This window comes from Mastomys coucha, unplaced genomic scaffold (assembly GCF_008632895.1).
Source record: "Mastomys coucha isolate ucsf_1 unplaced genomic scaffold, UCSF_Mcou_1 pScaffold18, whole genome shotgun sequence".
In the NCBI taxonomy this organism is placed as follows: domain Eukaryota; kingdom Metazoa; phylum Chordata; class Mammalia; order Rodentia; family Muridae; genus Mastomys; species Mastomys coucha.
In genome coordinates this window covers 6,162,493-6,182,842 of record NW_022196900.1, presented here as the reverse complement: position 1 = coordinate 6,182,842, position 20,350 = coordinate 6,162,493, and the positions used below count along the sequence as shown (strand labels likewise).

At 47.5% G+C, this 20,350-nt stretch overlaps 1 protein-coding gene across 3 annotated transcripts in view; it reads right to left on the bottom strand.

Moving 5' to 3' along the window:
- Window positions 1–20,350, bottom strand: part of Frmpd1 (FERM and PDZ domain containing 1) — a 103,435-nt gene that overhangs the window by 72,270 nt on the left and 10,815 nt on the right. Inside the window, exon 1 of one of the 3 annotated variants that reach the window (XM_031377284.1) lies at window positions 20,045–20,158. The exons of 1 other annotated variant lie outside the window; for it this stretch is intronic. The gene's annotated coding sequence lies outside the window, so the exon portion shown is untranslated. Of the gene's footprint in view, window positions 1–19,335; window positions 19,420–20,044; window positions 20,159–20,350 lie in introns of those variants that run through there. One more of the 3 variants, XM_031377285.1, reaches the window with a different exon arrangement.

Sequence of the window (20,350 nt, the reverse complement as noted above, 5' to 3'; positions counted from 1 at the left end):
AGAGGGGAGTGGAGAGAGGAGACAGGGATGGAGAAAAGCGGGATGGAGAGGGGAGTGGAGAGAGGAGATGGGGAATGGAGAAAAGATGGATAGAGAAAGGGGGTGAAGAGAAGGGGATGGAGAGGGAGGATGGGGAGGGAGGACAGAGATAGGGGTAGAGAGAGGGGGATACCATTAGGGGGGACAGAGAAAGGGGTGATGGAAGAGGAGGGACGGAGAGAGGGGAGATGGGAGGAAGGAGAGAGAGATGAAATGGACAGATGGCTCAGCAGTTAACAGCTCTTCCTGTTCTTCCAAAAGACTCAGGTTTGGTTTCAGGCATTCACATTTAGAGATGGCATTCCAGCCATCTCTAAATCCAGCCACCTCCACAAACATCAGATACACACATGGTGCAGACATGCACACAGGCAAAACACTCATCCACATGATTTTTATCATGATATATATATATATATATAGTCTTTTTTTAAAAAAGCAAAAACGAAGCCGGGCGGTGGTGGCACATGCCTTTAATCCCATCACTTGGAGGCAGAGGCAGGTGGATCTCTGAGTTTGAGGCCAGCCTGGTCTACAGAATGAGTTCCAGGACAGCCAGGGCTATGCAAAGAAACCCTGCCTGGAAAAAACAAAAGGAAAAAGAAAAAAGAAAAAAAGAGAGAACTATAGTCTAGGAAGGACTGATTCAGCAGGTGATAGGTGGGGCCTGAGAACGCACATTTTACTGTGGTTCTTAGATAAAACTTAGGGATTCCAAAGCGAGTGATGAGCCCAGCTCTGGGTAACCTGGCTTGCTTTCTGTTCAGAAGTCACAAAGCCTGGTTTTCCTCTGCTACTACCACCAGGAATTTCTCTACAGACCTAAAATGCTACCATCTTGTTATTATCTGTACATTCTAAGCTTTTTGCATGTATATCACACTATCTTCTACCAAAAGCCTGTTCTTGTGACAAATTTGGGGGCAAGGGGTGTATAGTTTTCTGTGACTTTGGTAAATCACCCAAGAATACAGGTTAAGAGAGGAAGGGTTTGGGCTCAGTTTCCAGTCCCTGGTTGGCAGGCTCCATTGCTACAAGCCTGTGATAATACAGAACATGGCTGTAACAGGGAACATGGCAGTTGCTTTCCTCATTGAAAACCAAGTCCAGCTTTCCAGAGCACTCTCCTAGTGACTACTTTGCCCAAATAGCTTCCGCCTTCCAATAATGCCAATGTATGAATCCATCAAGGGATTCATTCACTGATTAGGTTGGAGCCCTTGAGACTCAACCACTTGAAAAAATACTGCCAGCTAGCAATGAAGGCTTTAATACACAAGCCCTTTGTGGGGAGGAGTTTCTCCTAGTAAAGAGAAACTAACATTTTTACCTACAGATTCATGAACTTCGAGTGGCTGAAGGATGCTAAGGTCTTCCACTTCTGTCACATAATCCCCTGTCCTCTCTATCCCTCCATGGCCCCTCTGTTCATGCCTCCTCTCCTCTGAAACTCATTCTAATTAGATTGGACCTTCAGCACATAGCTTGAGCCTTGCCACATTCAGGACAGTTTCCTGGCTGCTGGCCTAGCATGTCTCACCAGATCCCTAATTGTGGTGGATTGACAGGAACGATCCCCACGGACTCCTCCTCCTGGAGACTCCCCATAAAGCCTCCTCCTGGATGCCAGCAGGACACAGTTCTACTACAGCTTAAGGATTGAGGTGTAGAACTCTCAGCTCCTCCAGCACCAGGTCTGCCTGTATGGGGCCGTGGGGGAAGTTTCCCACTACAATGATTATAGGCTGAACCTGTAGAACTGTAAGCCAGCCCCAATTAAATGTTTTTTTCTTTATAAGAGTTGCCTTGGTCACGGTGTCCCTTCACCACAATGAAACCGTGAGGCACTAATCATAGTACCTCGGTCAAGTGTCCTGCCCCTCCATCCAGCTGGGACCAAACCACCTGCATTTTTTTGCCTGTACTTTCTAACCTCGTGAGGGTCTGGTCTTGTTTTCTGACCCTTCGACCATGAAGGGAGGAGGAGCACATGACCCATGCATAGCCTAGCAGAGCTGTGACCACCAAGTAACGTTTGTTGAATGAATAACAACAAGGACACGGGTGCCTAAAATGCAGTGGTTAGATCAGAAGATAATTTAAATGTAGACATCTAAAGACAAAGAAAGTTATTAGTAAATACTTTAGAGAAGCTCATATTAACTTTCTGCTTTTACTGTCAGTTAAAAAAATGTTTTTAATTACACTGCATGTGTGTGTCAGAGAACAATTTTTAAGCGCCAGTTCTCTCTTTCTATCATCTGGGTTCCAGCCATCAAATCTGGGTGACCGGGTGTGAACCACCATTCCCAGCTTCGTATATATATCCCTAATACGCATCAGTCGATATCAGCTCTGGCTCATTAGAGTGACCATGGCTTGGTGAAAGATAATGAGCTCCTGTGTCATAGTTGGCTGAATTTCTTAGACTGGTATGTCAGTTTATCAGGAAAATGTCATTCTGAGAGAGGAAGAGGCATCTGTCCTAGGCCATGTGATGCCTAGTACCATGTGTACAGCCGCAACCAGGACCCCATGAAAAGCATTTGCTAGCTCTTCCCTTCAAGGATCAAGTCAGCACAGGTCTGATACAGAGTCCATTCACAGTCACGTGGTCTGTGGCTATAGACACAGTCCAGGAAAGCCAGTCAGTGGCTTCATTTCTCACATGCCCGTACCTCTTCCACCTTCCTTTCTTAGCCTGTGTTTCCACGAGCCATCTTGCCTAACACCTTCTGTTTTATAGGAAAGGGCTTCAGAGGACTTCCAGGCATTTTACTGTGGACCAAAGAGAAACCAGTAGCTCCCAGCTGGTTCTCCAGGTCTCCTTGCCCGTGGGAGCATGAGTGTTGGACATAGCCCTTCCCTACATCCTTTCCAGGGCCCATTTCCCATCTGGATGATAAAGTCATGTGACTAACTTCCCATCTTACACTTGGAGTGTCCTAGGCCCTGGTCATTAGCATCCTCAGCCAGCTCCCTCTGAACCAGGTGCAAAGGAGACACGGGAAATGGCTCTCCAGAAAGCACCTAGGCTCGCCACCATCCATGGCAACATTCCCAAATGACAGATGACCTCAAACTACCTTTCTGACTTTTTTTATTTTAGCAAACTGCCAGACCGCTATCCTGACAGCACACCATACACATGGAAATGGCTCTATGGTATGGCTCAGCCCACGATAGTGGCACCCTAAACAGTAATGTTCACTGAACCACAGATTCAGTCAGGGCTAGCTGGCTTTTCCCCTAGGCACATAAAAATACATATGCAACAGTTTAAACAGAAAATATCCATTCCCATTATTGCCCCAAATCATCCTCAGTACCGCAGGTGCAAACACAAGTGTTTGTGGGTCCAGGGTATCTTGGGACCGCATGTCCTCAGATTTCACATCTGCCTGACAAGATTGGGCATCTCAGAAAGAGCTGAGCTTCTTATCTAACTCACTGCAGATGGCCTCTCTGTGGCCCTCTGGGAGCTTCAGGGTGGCAGCAGCCAGCATTGATGGGAACGCAGGACGTGTCGTTCTCCTGACAGCAATTTGAAGGTATGGGGCCCAGGCCACTCCAAGAGGACGATGGGAAGTTGGTCACACAATTCATCTGCCTTATCAGATGGACACTGAGCCCTGGAAAGGATGTGGGAAAGGGCTGACTTGAGTATCAGTGAGGCCCACACTTCACCTCAGCTGTCCTGAGGTCCCTGAGGCCACTCTCAGAGATAAAGGCAAATGTCATTCATTGTTGAGTTACATGCAGCTGCCAAGCCCCTTGTCCTCACTGGGTGAGGAACAGAGTACACAAGATCTGTAACCAGGCCCCTGCTATGACCAGCTGCTAGACACAGAACCCAAGATACACCCCTTTACAGGCAAACCTCACTTTTCCTATCTGTAAAGGGCTTGTGTAAATGGAACTAGGGAACATGATTATATTACAGGATGGTGTGTCTTCATCTCCCTATGCTGGGGTTACAGGCGCACTCAGCTATCCACAGCTTTTTATGTGGGTGCTGGGATTTGAACTTGGGTCTTCACTCTTGCACCACAAGCTTCTGACTTATGGGCCATCCCCTCAGTCCTACTTACAATTTTTTTGTATGAAAATCCAGACTATAGAATCATTTTGTACCAGGTATGGTTCTAGTCCTTGGTACACGTTGGTAACAAAACGCCAACCCTCATACATCCAACTATGACAAGCAACAATAAAAGAATGTAAAAACATTAGAAAGTGTAGGTGCTAGGGGAACAGAGAAGGATTCCGTACCAGCATGGTCACGCTGGATATCATTGACTCTGAGATCTCATTGTGGGTTCTCCCATGTACATCTCTGAGAGCCCTGGAGTTCTACTGTTTGTCTAATTCTAAGTCAAATCTGTACTCAGGGACTTAGCCACCACACACCACACACATGGCTGCTTCGCTTTCATCCTCCGTGAGTCAGCTCTAATTTCTACTTTCTACAGGTTCCTTTAAGAAACACTGATCAAGCCGGGTGGTGGTGACACATGCCTTTATTCCTAGCACTTGGGAGGCAAAGGCAAGCAGATTTTTAAGTTTGAGATCAGCCTGGTCTACTGAGTTCCAGGATAGCCAAAGCTACACAGAGAAAGCCTGTGTCAAGCACAAAACAAAACAAGAAACACTGCTGGTGAGCAGGGTGACAGAGAGAGACGCTGTGGGGTTACCGAGACCCTGCAAGCAGAATCCTCACAGTCCCTGGAGACAGAGAAACAAGTGACCTCACTCCGAGCAGATCAGAAGGGCTGCTTGCTGGTGACCTACACCGTTCAAGCAGTTTCATGAGTACAGGCATTCTCTTCATGACCCTCCTCCTCACACTTGGCCTCAGGTTTTCCCCAGTGACCCCTCATGCTAAGAGTGAGGCTTTGACACATCCTAGTTCGACCTCAACTCTCACTAACCATGCCACCAGAAAGCTACTTTAGACTTTCCTCAGCCTGTCAGTGAAATGGGGAGTCTCTTCCACATCATAGTACATTAGATACCAGACACAGTGGTGGACATATGCTGGTAAAGGAACCCTGGGGATTGCAATGCACAGCTAAAGCACTGAGCACACTGGGATAGACTGCACACAGAGTAGAGAGGACTGGTGGGGGATGGTTACTTCAGGGGATGCAGAGCCACAGATGAAAGGGAACGAGAAGAGAAGGCCAGAGAGACCGAAGAGCAACCAGAGAAGCACGAGGTTCAAAAGAGTCCATAGCAACAGTTTGGAGCATTCTCAGGAAGTTACTAAAACAGTACTGATTTGGGGAGTCTCCTCCTGGCTACACACCCCAAAGAACTGAAAACCAACGTTCCATTGAAAACCTGTACACTAATGTTCAAGGAGCAATATTTATGATAGCCAAATGGCAGAAGCCGCCCCAAAGGGCATCAGTGAGCAAACAGAAAAATTGATCATGGCATCGCCATACAATGGAATAGGATTCAGCCGCTAAACAGAATGAAGTGATGAGGCAGGCTACAACGCAGACACATCTTAAAGACACGTGGCTTGAAAGAAGCTAGGCACAAAAGATAAAATACTATAGGTTCCCATTTATATTTAATGTCCAGAGTTGGCAAGGCTACGTAGAGACAAGAAGTAGACTGGTGGCTGCCAGGGCCTGGCAGGAAGGAGGGACTGAGAAGTGCTGCTTAATGGGATTATGTGGGGGTGATGAAAACATTAAACTAGATAGCAGTAATGACTAGATAACAGTGTCAGTCTATCTAACTGCCGCCAACTGTATACACTGAAATGGCTAGGGCTAGAGATGGCTCAGCAGGTAAAGGCACCTGCCACCAATCCTGAAGACCAAGTTTGACCCTTGGGATTCACATGGTAGGAGGAGAGAAACGACTCCTGAAAATTGTTCTCTGACCTCCACATGCATGTACACACACACACACACACACACAATCACACACACACACACAATGTGAGAGAATGAATAAAAAGTAAATTTTTAGCCGGGCAGTGGTGGTGCACGCCTTTAATCCCAGCACTTGGGAGGCAGAGGCAGACAGATTTCTGAATTTGAGGCCAGCCTGGTCTACAGAGTGAGTTCCAGGACAGCCAGGGCTACACAGAGAAACTCTGTCTCGAAAAACAAAAAAACAAAAAACAAAAGTAAATTTTATGTTGTGCATTTTACTATTTCAAAAAGTATTCAACGGACTAGGTCATTCATTCACATATATATACATATATATGTGTATACACACACACACACACACACATATGTATACACACACATATGTATACAAGGGAGTCAACAAAACCCATCCTATAAGGAATCCACACCTTGTCGGTTAGGGCCTTCACTGGAGAAGCTCAATGCTACGCAGGTGCACAACATGCCCTGGAGCAGGGCTGGAAGTCTGCAGAGACCTTCTCAGCACAGAGATCTTTAGAGCCTGTGGTGTCTACTATCCCCCGCACTGAGTAGACAGAATCTCTTCCTTCTCCACAGACATGTTGGTTATCACGAAATGTCTTCACTCTCATTAGTAGAAAAACTATTGACCACCATCTGGGAATAATCGAACGACTCTGTAGAATATGGACTAAAAGATCTAGATCTGTGTTTTTACCATGAAATGATTTATCACGTCATTAGGCACCAGCAAATTTCCAAAACCCTCTGGACACATCTGATACCATGAGCACCAAAAGCAAAATCCACAACTGCTTGGGAAATTTAAACTGAGGGCTCCCAGGGCCATGGCTTGACACCCTAGTGGACTGAGCTGGGATTCCGTGGGTCTGTCTAGGAAGTGAGGTGGGCTCCCAATCCTGCCAGATCAAAGCCAACCACAAGCACAGCACAGTATATCAGCAACGGCTTCCAGAGCCAGACCCAAGGCACGCTTCTCAGGCCTGTGACCCACACTAAGGCTTTGTTCTACCCCGGGGTTCCTTGTCTGAAGTCCATACATTCCTGGCTTTAACTGTTCACTTTTGAGTCCACACCCTGGGGTTCACACTCTAGTTGAAGAGTTTTCAGCCACCTCTACTTAAAAAGGGGGGCCTCTAAGTCAGTGCGACCATCCCACCAATGTCTAGCCCCTCTTTCACTGGGGCCTGTGCTGGGCATGATGGCAGGGACCCAGGTCACCCAGTCACGGCCCCTGCCCTTGAAATCCTTATGTTCTAGAGAAGGTGAAATACACTTTAGCCAATTCAATTGTGGGATCCTCAAGAAAAAGGATGCACAACACATGCTGATGAGGAGTCTAGGAAACACCCCCTCCAGGGCGGCATGGGGCTCATTTCTGCTGTCAGACAGCCAGGAGTGCCAGGTGCCATCTGCCAATCAGAACCCTGAGCAAGGTTCAGGCCAAAGGGTTACTCCCGCTGTCTTAATTAAGCCCTAATTAAGTATTCTGCCCGGAAACCTCCCTCTTGTAGAACTGCACAGTTTACAGGGACCGATTCAGGGAATCGGGTCAGCTGTTGGGTGACGGCAGCCATTAACAAAGGCGCCGATGGACGGCTGTGGAGGGATGCCAGTGGGATTCACGGATTTCCCCCACACACAACAAGGCTCAGAAATATAGAATGCCAGCCCTTGTGAAGCATTCAGCCCTGCCCCTGGCCTCAGCAGTGCCCAGCTTTGCCCCTGGGGAGAAGGGAAGGGGCATGTAACTGAAGGCCTATGAGGTAATGTAGGAAAGAAAAAGCGACTGGTGGACGATAGCTGAGTAACCAGGCCGCTGCACCCCTCCTCAATGAATTGATAAATACTACTAACCAGAAATCAGAGAGCATTCCAGAAACTGCTGTCAAGTCCAGCACTTTGATTTAATGTGGGTAGCTGTAAACTACAGGCTATATACCTATATAACTATAATCTGCAAAAACATTGCCTTCTGGAAGAACCAAACCCTACGTTACGCTGGGCATAGACAGGCAGGAGACACAAATTTGATCTCACGTGTAAGGTGTTTCCGGTTTGGGCAGTACATCCTTGGAGTGTGTCTTTAATGTCTGGTCTTACTGTCGGTGCAGCAAGGAGACTTCGTCTAAGGATGGGAGAGGTCTCTGGGGAGGGATGGAGCAAAGGTTCCAGGAGAGTCCAAATGTGTGGACTGAAGGCATACTGAGCAGCCGCAGGTACACACCTCAGGGCACCCCAATTCTGCCCCTGCAGGAGCTTCTTTTTCCCATACCCACACCTCGTAGGTCTATTCACACCCCAAAGCCCTGCCACCTCCATTAAGATTCTGACTGGAACAGAAGTCAGAAGTTGGATTTATTCTGACATAAGTAGCCACTAGCAAGCTCACACAGGGACAGGACCCAGGCACCTATAACAACAGCAATGAAAGTTCCTCCCCGCTCTACTTCCCAAGCCCAGAACCCAGGTTTAGGGGCATCCATCTGAGTTTGCTGGCCATTGGATATAGCTCGGTAGTTAGTGCCGGCTTAGCATGCATGAAGCCCAGGGTATGAGCTCCAGTCTTGCTAAAATAGAAACAAAAACAAAAACAAAAACAGAGCAACAGCAAAATCCAGCCCCTCTCTGGCTCCTGTGAACAGGCCTCCTCAAACTGCTGCTTCTTCCCAGACCGCCACTGCGCATGGTCCCCTGGCCTTGGTGTTTCTATGTCTCATCTATACCACATATCACGGGATGATCTTCTAAGATGTAAATCTGACTGTCACTCTCCTGCACAAAACTCTCTGTCACCCCATAACTTTTAGGGTGATTTATGAGGTTCTCACTGTGAGCCCTGGGCTTCTGTCTGTCTCAGCTCTGCCACTTTATTAGATGGATGACTGTGGGCAGATTAACGTCCCACTGATAAAGGCTGATAAGAACAGCCCCTGTCTCACGAGGCTGTCCTGGGCTTGAAGGAAGGAACGTGTGTAACTACTTAGAACACGCTGTGCCTGGCATAGAAGGCAGCACAAATGGTAACTGCTATAATCATTTCTAGGTTGTCAAGGCCCCAACTGGTCAGGCCCCATGCCTCTTCTTTCTGTGTCTGTCTGCTGTCTCTGTCTGTCTGTCTGTCTGTCTGCCTGTCTGTCTGCCTGCCTGTCTGTCTGTCTCCCTCTGTTCCTCTCTATGTGCTTTTCTTTTTCCCTCCCTCTCTCCCTCCCTCTCTCCCTCGTTTTCTCCCTCCGTCTCTCGTTCTCTCCCTCTCTCTCTCTCTCCAGACTCCTTGTTTTCTTCTCTCTCAATCCTCTCACATTCCAGAGGGTTTCAGCCCCTCTGTGCTCTTGCTCACAGATAGGGAGCTTACATTGCCAAGTCTAGCCTTCCCACTGCTGCTGTCCCATAGGGTTCATAACCATCTTGCTACTGTTTGGTTTGTGTTTCTGTAGGGCTGGGGCTGAAACCCAGGGCCTGACATATACTAGACAGCCACTCTACCACTGAGCTACACCCACAGTCCCTGAATGACTTTTTTTCAAGACAACCTTATTGAGTTATGATTACACACATCACTGCTTTTCAGCACAGCCATGGAGTTGAGCATCTGCCATCACAATCAACTTCAGAGCATTTCATGGCTCCCCGTCAAGCCCTGGACTCATAATTAGGCAGCACCATGTCCCGTGTCCTCAACCAACTCTAGACAATTACTAATCTACCCTGGTTGATTTTTAGGTTTCTCTTTATACCTTCAACTCTTAGTGAGGTGCTCCCAAGTATGCAGTACCTTCCCTCCATCAGCACTGACCATGTGCTCGATAGACAATAAGGCTCACACCCTAGTTCTCTGGTTCACATGCATCTTCAGCGTGAGATAGATGCTCAGTAAATACTGGCTGAGTGACTAAAGCCAATGGTGCAAACTGACCAACACCCAGGACAGAAAAGTCAACAGTAACAGTCTACCACATACATGACCAGTAATGAAGCATACGACATTCTTTCCTAAGCCACTGTCATCGCCACCACCAGTGTCAGATCCTCGGAAGATGAGCTTCATCCAGGAGCTTTAACAAGGTCAGTCTTGAGTGAGAAGGTAGACAGACAAGAGTTGGAAGAAGTAAACAAAAGCCCTGTTTTAGGATTCACTAGTGGTCGGTTTTATGGGATCTGGCATCCCCAGATCATTACTGAGTAAAGTCAATACAAACATCTGAAAGAAAATGTTAAAAAGGAAAGAGGGAAGGAAGCAGTTTGTTCTAGAAGTTTCCTACAGAGCCTTGCTGTTAAGCAGTGTCAGTTTCCCTGCACATTCCCAGTTATAAAATTAGATCTGCCTCCCCCTAGACAATAATCACGCCCTTTCAGAATCCAATGACCATCATAAGAAAAGCAATTACCTCCTAATTAAACATGAAGGCAATTTTCAATCCATCAACACCCTGAGGCAAAAGTTACAGAGCAAGACTAACAAGAGTCTCCCCTCACACTCCTGTCCCACCCTGCCGCTAACCCCGCTGGAAACAGTTCTGCTCAGGCCTCGCTTATGAAAAACCATTCAATGGCTCCCTACTGCCACCAGGATGAAGAACAACTCCTGGTTGGGTACAAGAAGAGCCTCCTGCTTTGGGTACTGGCCTACTTTCCCAGCCTCATTTTTTTCTAATCACCTTCAAATAACCTCCATCCAAACCCAGCCACAGCATCCCTGCCTCTATGCTTTCTCTCTCTCCTAGAATGTACTTGACTTAGCTCCAAGTCTCCCATGTCAAAAATTCTACTGTCAACCCCAGCTTTGTGGTGCACACCTTTAGCCCCAGCCCTTGGGAAGCAGAGACAGGCGGATCTCAGGGACTTGGAAGTCAGCCTGGTTTACAGAGCTAGTTCCAGGACAGCCAGGAAGACATGGAGACTCTGTCTCAGAAAACAAAACAAAACAAACAAACAAACAGAAAACACCAAAACTTGTCAGTTATTCTCCACAGCATGCTAGTCATGACTTCTGCAAAGTTAGCCCCATTACTCAGTCTCTCTCCCTCCCACCCAACCTGGTTTTATTTCTGTTGTTTGTTGGTTGGTTTTTGAGACAGTCTATGTAACCCAGGCTAGCTCTGAAATCACTATGCAGCTGATAATGTCCTTGAACTCCTGATCCTCCCCATTCCACAACCACAGGTGTGCAACCCTGAAGGGAACCACACTTCAAGGACCCACAGAGCAGACGGTCAGGTCAACCAGGAACTCGAGGTCGAGAACTCAGCCATGGTACAGCTGGGGCACTTTTCTAAGACTAGGAATTTCATTTTAATTAGATCAAAGCATAGGCCAAAGTTCAATCAAACTGAATTTCCCCCCATCTTATGTGTAATTCAGAGGTGAAAGTCTACACTATCTAAAGGGGTACAGACACAGAGTGGGGAGGTCTGAACCTGAAAGAGGGTCGGTAAAAACTGTTCCCATCCTATTGCTCAGTGGCTGTGTGACCCAAGCCCGCTCATTACCCGATTAGGACACCACTGTGCTCCTAGAGATCGGGAGTTAGGGCTGGATAAGGTGCTTTCTGAGTTTGGTCCCTGAAGCCCACCTCATGGAAGGAGAAAACCAACTCCCAAAGTTGCCCTTCGACCTTCACAAGTGTCCCATGGCACCCACACCCCATTCCCACAACAAACACAGAAACAAAGGAACCCTGGAGATAAACTGAAAAACTCCTTTTTAGGTATTTACATCCTACAATCCTATACTTTTGAAAGCCTGTGAGCAATTTGGTGGCAGAAGTATTTGATAATTATGCCTTTTACATACAAACGATTAACGATACAAGCGTTTGCCAGCACGCATATAAGAGAGATCTGCCAGATACATTTGAGAAGAAACTTTCATAATTGTATTGTCATTGAGACTAAAAGGGGGACTTTGCACAAACCTGCTATGGAAATGAGTATTTAAATATATACATATTTAAATATCTTTCCATAGTATATTTATTGCCGTATACACACATGAACAGAGTAGATATTACAATTCAATGGCAGAGCAGTTCCCTTTGTGAGTGCAGTCTAGAGAAAACAGAACTTGTTTCAGAGTGAGAAATGACCACTCACCAGTCAGTCTGAGCTGAAAGGACTCCTCCAAGGCATGAATCCCTCACCTCTTCTCCACACCAACACCATTCCTTCATCCCTGGACACTGCGCCCAGGCTATCCTTAAAGATAAAAGGCCAACATTCCCAGGATTGCAGCCACAGGAATGTGAGTATCCAATGACTGACTGTCCCAAAGCTCATCAATAGGTGGGGTGGAAAGCATGGGGAGGCCATGTGGGCACAGTCGGAAGGTCCCTAGGCCAGGCCCCTCTGCTCCCAGGGCTGGACCCTCCTATCTGCTGATGCTGGGTTGCAGCAGCGCTCTCAATACAAGGCTGGCTTCTCTCCTTTCAGCGCAGCAAGTCCAGAAGTCCTCCGGATGCCATTGTCATCCCCAAGACCTCAGCCACTTGAGCCAGCGGGAGGAGGAAACCTTAGAGGCTCTTGGTTGGCACACAGGTTTCCTCTGTGCCAAGGGCAACACGGACAGTAACACCCAAGGTCTTAGGATGCATCCATTCTGTGGGGACCCAGCACCTGGTCCCCAGCTGGTTCTGCCCAGGCATCTTCAGCTGACGTTAATAGCAAGAGCATTAGTCCACTAAGCCTCAAGGGAGCCCAGAGGGTCAGGTCACCCCCAAGCACATTATCCTCCCTTAACAGATGGGGAAATGACGACACAGGATGATTAAATAACCTGCCCAGCCTCATGCAGCCTGCCCCAGGTGAAGCACAAAGTGATCAGAGCCTTCATTCTAAGATCTTTGCAATTTTAGGATACTGTGCATCAAGGATACCTACCCAGCACAGGAGGTGGAAAAAGAATAGGAAAATAAGAAGTAAGATAACCTTAAAATGGGCTCTCATTGTCTCTGCTCACCTGCACTAACACACCGAGAGAAGAAAGATATTTACTATACAATGAAACAATGAGGAACAATACAATTAAACAATGAAGAACTATGGCGTGGGCATGCGCATTGAGCAGGCAAGTAGGCAGCAAGGACTGCAGTGAGCGGGATCAAAGGAGGGAGGTCAGGCCAAGTAGGATTCCTTCAGTGACCTCTGTCCTTCTGCCCACCTTTGCAGGACGAGTTCTCCCACCACTCTTGGGCTTCCTACCAGCTGCCCTTGGGACTTGCCATAGACTACAGACCTCTAGCCTAAAACTATGACCATTTCGCTCTTTTACTCAATGAGCACTTACATGTATACAAGGTGCTAAGAAAGACATAAAGCCAATCAACCTGCCTCTGGTATAAACCAGCTGGGAATGTCATCAAGGAGCACACACGAGCCACTAATACACAAAGGAAGGGCGGCTGGTAGGAAGCCCAGGAGTCTGTGGAGAACTGGCAGTAGAGGGAGATAGATACCAAGAAGGCCCCGTGCAGGAAGGGACCTATCTCTGCAGCATAGGAGAGGGAGTCCTGCAAAGGTGGGCAGAAAGACATTGGCAAAGAGGAAGTGCATAGGAGATGGCACTGGGCTATCCTCAAGACCCAAAGTTCCTGGCAGTAAGGAACAAAAAGATAGCTGGATGTTTTGGTGCATGCCTTTAATCCCAGCACTCAGATCAGCCTGGTCTTCATTGTGAATTCCAGAACAGACAGGCTATGTAAAGATCCTGTCTCAATAAAACACACACACACACACACACAGAGAGAGAGAGAGAGAGAGAGAGAGAGAGAGAGAGAGAGAGAGAGAGACAGACAGACAGACAGACAGACAGGCAGGCAGGCAGGCAGGCAGGCAGGCAGGCAGGCAAAGGGTATGTGAAGTGAAATAAGGTTGAAGCGCAAGGGTAGGGATGACACGGAGCAGCTACATCATCAAACACTTACTGTAGAGTAAGTAGGTTAAATGTTACTCCCTGGATCATCCCAGCAATCTGCTGCCTTGCTCGTGATGAAAACTCAGTAAGTGTTAGTGGGAGAAAGTGAAGGGAGGCCATCTTTCTCATGAAGAATGCAAAACAACTTTGAGAGAGACATACCAACCCAAACCAAACCCACTTCGGCTTCCCTTTATCATCTGTTATCCAGCCCTGACCACTCCTTAAGTTTAACAATTCAAAATATGTGTTAGGGACGCCAGACTGGGTAACATACTTGGGAGGCTGAATCAGGGGGATTGTGAGTTCCAGGACATCCAAAGCTACAAAGTAAGAAGATCCTGTTTCAAAGGAGAGAGGGGGCAGGGCCCTGGAGATGGGGTTCAGTCAGAAGAACACTTGCCTAATACGCTGGATTCCCAGCACTGCATAAGTTGGGAGCAGTGGCGTATACCTGTGGTCCCAACACCTAGGTGGTGGAGTCAGGTGGATCAGAATTCAAAGTCATTCTCCTGGATACATAATGAGCTCAAGGCCTGCCTAAATGACAGGAGACCCTGTTTCAAAATAGACTGGGCTACAGAGATGGCTCAGTCAGTAAGCGTGCTTACCAGGCATGTACACTGACCTGGTTTGATCCCTAGATCCAAGATGAGAGGAGAGAACCAACCAAGTTACCCTTGGACCTTCACATGGCGTGCCCATACGTACACACATGCATGTGCGTGTGCACACACACACACACACACAATTATAAAATAAAATCTAAATTAGAAATACACTGAAAAGTCTGGAAGGGTAATTAGCAACTTGGATATAAAATAATAAAATAAGGTATTTGTTATGCTGTGCCTGCACAGAGACCATAACCCTTACTGTTGACTTCTCACCCAATAATGCTGTGAGGATGAGCGATGAGGTAATGTCTGTGAATGCCCAGAGCTCTCTGAAGATGCGTGGCAAAAGGCATCACTGTAATTAATATTTAACGAGATGCTCCCCGGCTCTGATCTCTTTTTCTGCAGACTAATGTTACGTCTACAGGATAAGGTGATGCCAGATTGGCCCCTGCGTCAACCTCTTCAGCAGACAGGACCCAGTCCTGCTACACACCCCCAGGTCACTTCCTTTTATGGTTGCTGGGGTCCATTATCCAACCATTCTGGAGTGGTCTCCAGTGTGGTAGTCTAAGGATGCTAAACAGCAAAGGTCGAGACACATCAAATAGAAGGGCAAAATAAATGTCAGAGGGTAATCTTCTTTGGGAATCTCATTTTGAAGCATTCGAGGACCCCATGAAGACTTCAAGGGGAATTATTTTAGCAAAACCCACATCCTTAGCCAGTTAATATTTTTAGGCCTAACGTGGTGCCCAAGAAAGGAAGAAATAAGAATAGCTAGGTAGGTTCAATTACAAATGGAGTGGAGAAAATAATTTCAAAAGTTCAAGGGGAAAAAAATCAATCTATTTCCTCCACCCTCCATGCTTTCACTTCTATAAATACTTACACAAATGGACCCAAGGCCACGCTGCCTTCGAAAACGCTGCCCGTCTGGGAATCTGCAAGATAGATGATGTGCTGGGCTAGCTTTCCGTGTGCCTCCGCTCCAACAGTGCTGGAACTTCTCGGTTCTTAAATACCATAATTTTACCCTCTCGGATTGTAAGAGCAATATGTGTGCCTGGCAGAAATTTTTTATCGTTTAGAAATAAGAAGGTAGTCTCTAAAATCTCCGAGGTACTAATTATCCTTCCTTTTGTATGAAAACACACATTTTTCAACATAACTTGAGAACCTATCTTTTAGATGAGTTACAACCTAGTTTCCCTTCTGCCTTTACTATTCTGCTACAATTAGGAATGTCCTCTAGGTAGAAACATTCTTTGTAATACCCTACTGCTGGACATCTGGTTCTTTTTCAATGCCTTACAAACCATGCTGAGATAGACATCTTTTTTGTTTGTTTGTTTTGTTTTGTTTTTCAAGACAGGGTTTCTCTGTGTAGCCCTGGCTGTCCTGGGACTCACTCTGTAGACCAGGCTGGCGTTGAACTCAGAAATCCACCTGCCTCTGCCTCCCAAGTGCTGGGATTAAAGGCGTGCGCCACCACTGCCCAGTGATAGGCATCTTATCTCATACATCTCTGGATGTTTTCTTAGCACTGGCCTAGTAGGGGCAGAGAGATGCTTGGTTTGGTTTGGTTCGGTTCTGGGAGATGGTTTGTAGACCAGGCTGGCTTTGAATTTGTTATATAGCCAAGGATGGAATTAAAGTCCTGAATCCAGAGGCACACGCATACCTCCTCCCACTGCTTGTATTACAAGCATGTACCAAAGCCAGATGAGTTTTGAAGGTCGATATAGCCAAAAGGCCCTCCACCTGTAGGAGACTCATTTCCCCCAAGTGCTCATTGCCCCTTAATTTGATAGATGTATAAAGAGAATATGGCAGCCGGGGATATAGCCCAGCTGGTAGAATGCTTGTCCAGCATGACCAAGGCCTTGGGTTTGATCCCAAGCGCTGGACATAACCAGGTATGCTGGCATGCACTTGTAATCTCAATACCTGAGAAGGGAAGGGCAGAAGGATCGGAAAGCCAAGGACACCCTTAGCTACAGAAGAGTTCAAGGTCAGCCTAGGCTCCGTAAGACATTCTCTCAAAAATAAGGAAATAGTGGAGGTGTTGCTTTTATTTGCAGCTCTTTGACTATTGGATATTTCCCCAAAGTGCTGAGTATCAATAGTACTCTTGAGAGTATCTTTACAGTGTGCTTCTGAGTATCAGAAAGTGAGCAGTCTATTCTTCTAGAGCGTTCTTTCTCTCTCCCTCCTCTGAGGACACCTCAGTGTTCTCCCCGCTCTGGGCCTGGCACCCCATTTTCATCCCAGTGCCCTCTATGCCTCTCCAACATTTCACTTACAGCAAGTGAGCCAGACAAGTGACACACCAGTCACTTTATTTAGCCTTTCTTAATCCCTCTGCTGCTATCTCTTCGGATGAGATGGGGTGTCTGTGCTGCCACTGGCCGCATGCTAAGGGGGGGAGGACAGCCAGAGTCCTATGAGAAGCCAGGGCAGGGTCAGGGCTAATCGGAGATGGAGGCGAAGGGGTTCCAAGAGCAAAGTCCAGAAGCTCAACCCGTGCTCCATTCTCTTCCCCAAACTCAGCTCAGATTTCGATCCCTGCCTGCAGATTCTTCTAAGAGCCTTCCTGGAGAGCCCTCCTCCTCACCTCCCCACCCAGACCTCAGTGCCTGGGGCAGGAAAACAATCTATTCAGGAATTCCCAGTGAACTGAGGACTGTTCCACAACTCTTGGGCATTACGTCTTGAGAGCCTGGCTAGAAACGAAACTTCTAGTTCTAGGTGATATATTCCCTCATACCCCGAGGCTCTCAACATCAGACAAAACTTATATAATAGGCAATCAATAAAAGTGTATAGAATCTAACCAAATAAAGTTGGGCAGAATAAAAAAGAGAGGTGATGCCCGGGCCCAAGCTGTATGGATCTGCCACCCAGGCAGCTGGGAAAATTGAAAGTGTCTTTGAAAATTAGTTTCTGAACACAATCATATTAAAAGGTGGAGTGATTTTCTTCAGGTGTGAGTTAGCGCCTACATAGCTGGTTCTCGGGCACTGAGCAGTGCTTGCTTGTTCAGCCAAACTGCACATCCCAAGAGCCTTTGTGCACAAAGGCCAAACAATTCTCAAGATCTTGATTTTTTTCACTGTAGGAAGTCAGAAGAAGAAAGGCCCCCAACACGAGCCATCTCGGAGGAGACGTTCCACACTGACAATTCCAGCTCAGGGCAAAAATTCAGCCTTCCCCATTCACGTCCTTACTCCGACAGCAAACAGATCTAGATTAGATACTTCTTCCCAAGGGCCAAAAGGATGAACATTCCCCAAATTCATCAGATTCCCTGGGCTTTGGATTCATTCCCTACTACAGAGAGCTTCAGGCTAAATTGCTGGGTTTTTGTTTGTTTGTTTCCTCCCAATGACCTTTACCCCCACCCTACCTCCACAGTTCCTGAAGTCCTGAATAAGGCTCTCCAGGGGAGGAGACTACCAATCTGTGTTGAGGCCTTAGAGATGGTGTCAACAAGGAAGGACCTACAGAAATAACCTGGGCCAGCCAGGGAAGCAAGCAATCTCCAGATTCACAGATTGGTGACAAGCAGCAGGTGAAAGAATAAAATTCAAGGTCCCCCAACTCTGTGCGAGGGAGTGGGGACAGGAGGACAGAGCCAGGAGGTTCTGTGAATTCAAGACCTAAAGAGTTGCTGGGCAGCCAGGGCTATACAGAGAAACTACAGGGCACTCCCAGGATTGCTTGGTCACAGGGGACTTCTATATAGCCTGTCCCATTTTTCTGGGATCTTCTCCCAGGTAGGCCCTGAGCCTTCCTAGCTGACTCTGGAAGCTAGAAGCTGAGCATTACAGGGCACAGGCTCAGTGAACTGTTGACTGAAGAAATGAATGAATGATGATAATGATAGGAGCGATGACCAGGGCTACTGTCTCAAAAAAACAAAACAAAACAAACAAACAGAATTAAAACACGAAAATATCACCAATGCTTTGGGCTTGAAAAATCAGGAAACTCAGGCTAGAGGGATGGCTTATCCGTTAAGAGTGCATATGATCCTGAGAGGACCTGAGTTTTGAATCCGAGCTCCCACCTGCCTGTAACTCCAGCTCCAGGGAGGCCAATGTCCTTGGCCTCCACAGGTGCTTGCACTCACATGAACACACACACAGGCTTTTTAGTCAGGAGACTGGAGACTTGATGGGAATTTGAAATGAATGGCAATCTAGGGAGAAGTTAAGCTTGACTCTGTACAGTCTCTAACACAAAATAAGCTCCCTCCCCTCCCCCAGGCAGGTTCTTACTACGTAGCCTTGGCTGACCTAGAACCCTCTATGTAGACCCGGCTAGCATCAAATTCATAGAGCCCCACTTGCTTCTGCCTCTGCCCTGAGATTAAAGGCATGTGCCACCACGCCCGGCCAACCAAACGAATCTTCTCTCTCCTCTACAATAGCTCTTCAGGTAATAGAAAAGGGAGATGAACGTTTACTGACTCTTCTTTTCTACAGTTTTAACATGCCCTGATAATCAGATGAATAACAACTGAATAGTGGGCCACAGTCTACAAAGCCAGAAAACCTGATCTGATGGAGCCACAAGTCCAGAAACGTTTCCCAGTATCACATGGCTCTTCAGACTCCGGTTTTAAGGCTAAGGGTATTTATTAAAAAGAGTTGGACCGCACGGCCTGTCCAGGACAGTGAAGAGTAGTAGTTCAGAAGGCTGGGAGCCAGGTCTACAGCCTCCCCATCCTCAGAGAGTCTGGAGCAGTAAGTCCCGCCTCTGAGTTCTTGCTAGCACTTGCTTGGCAGAGCAAACTGTCTCCAGGGGCGGGTATACCTCACAAAACCCAGAGGCCAGCATTTGCAACATACCTTGCAACATACCATAAAGAGAGCAACGGGATAGCAGGAAGCCAGAGTCTAGATACAACAACGCCAGCAGGCACAACCATCATCGTCCACTCATTTCTTCAGTCAACAGTTCACTGAGCCTGTGCCCTGGAGTGCTCAGTGTCTAGCTTCCAGAGTCAGCTAGGAAGGCTCAGGGCCTATGTGGGGGGAAAAAAAAAAAACGGTACAGACTGTAGAGAAATCCCCTGTGAGGAAGCAACCTGTGAGGAAGCAATCATGGGGGGGGGGCATGTGTGTGTGTGTGTGGGTGTCATCTTGAACTGTGAAGAGGCGGGAGATACTCCCTCGGCCCAACAGAAGTATCTCATCCCAGGCAGAGGTAAGATGAAGGCAGCTACAAACCAACAGGCTTGTGGAAATGAAAGCCACCACCCTCAGAGCTACCCAGCAAAACCAGAACAGAAATCTCCGCCCTACCCATACCAAGCCCTGAATTCAGGTTCAAGTGAATATCTTTCTTACCACGCACGTGAGCCTAAGGTCTCTCTCAAACATCAGATCCTTATAGTCCTGCTACGGCCCAGCATCCCAGACCCTAGACATCACCCTGGCCTCTGGACATCACCCATGAACCCCGGACATCACCCTGTGTCCCAGATGAGGCTGAATGTAGCTCTATGTTTCTTTGAATACACAGGTCTGCTTTGCCTCCCCCTCTAAAATCTCTTACCCATCGAAGCTCCATTCAAATGCCAGTCCCTTCTCGAAGCCTTTCTAGGTACCCTCCCCACGCCCATCCCAGGCGTGTCCAAGGGTCTTGTAAGGTATAGCACCTTGTCCAGAGCCAAATGACTGTCAGTTGCCGGTGAGGCGGGGACATGTGTGTGACTCATCTGTCTCCTCCCTCCTCACCTCCCTGGCTTCCTGCCCTGCGCAGGCCTCCTTTGGCAAAGCGGAGCAGAGCCTAAGAAGGTGCTCTGGGCAGATGTGAGGCTGGGACCTTCGGAGCAATGGGGACAACACCGAATAGAGTCTG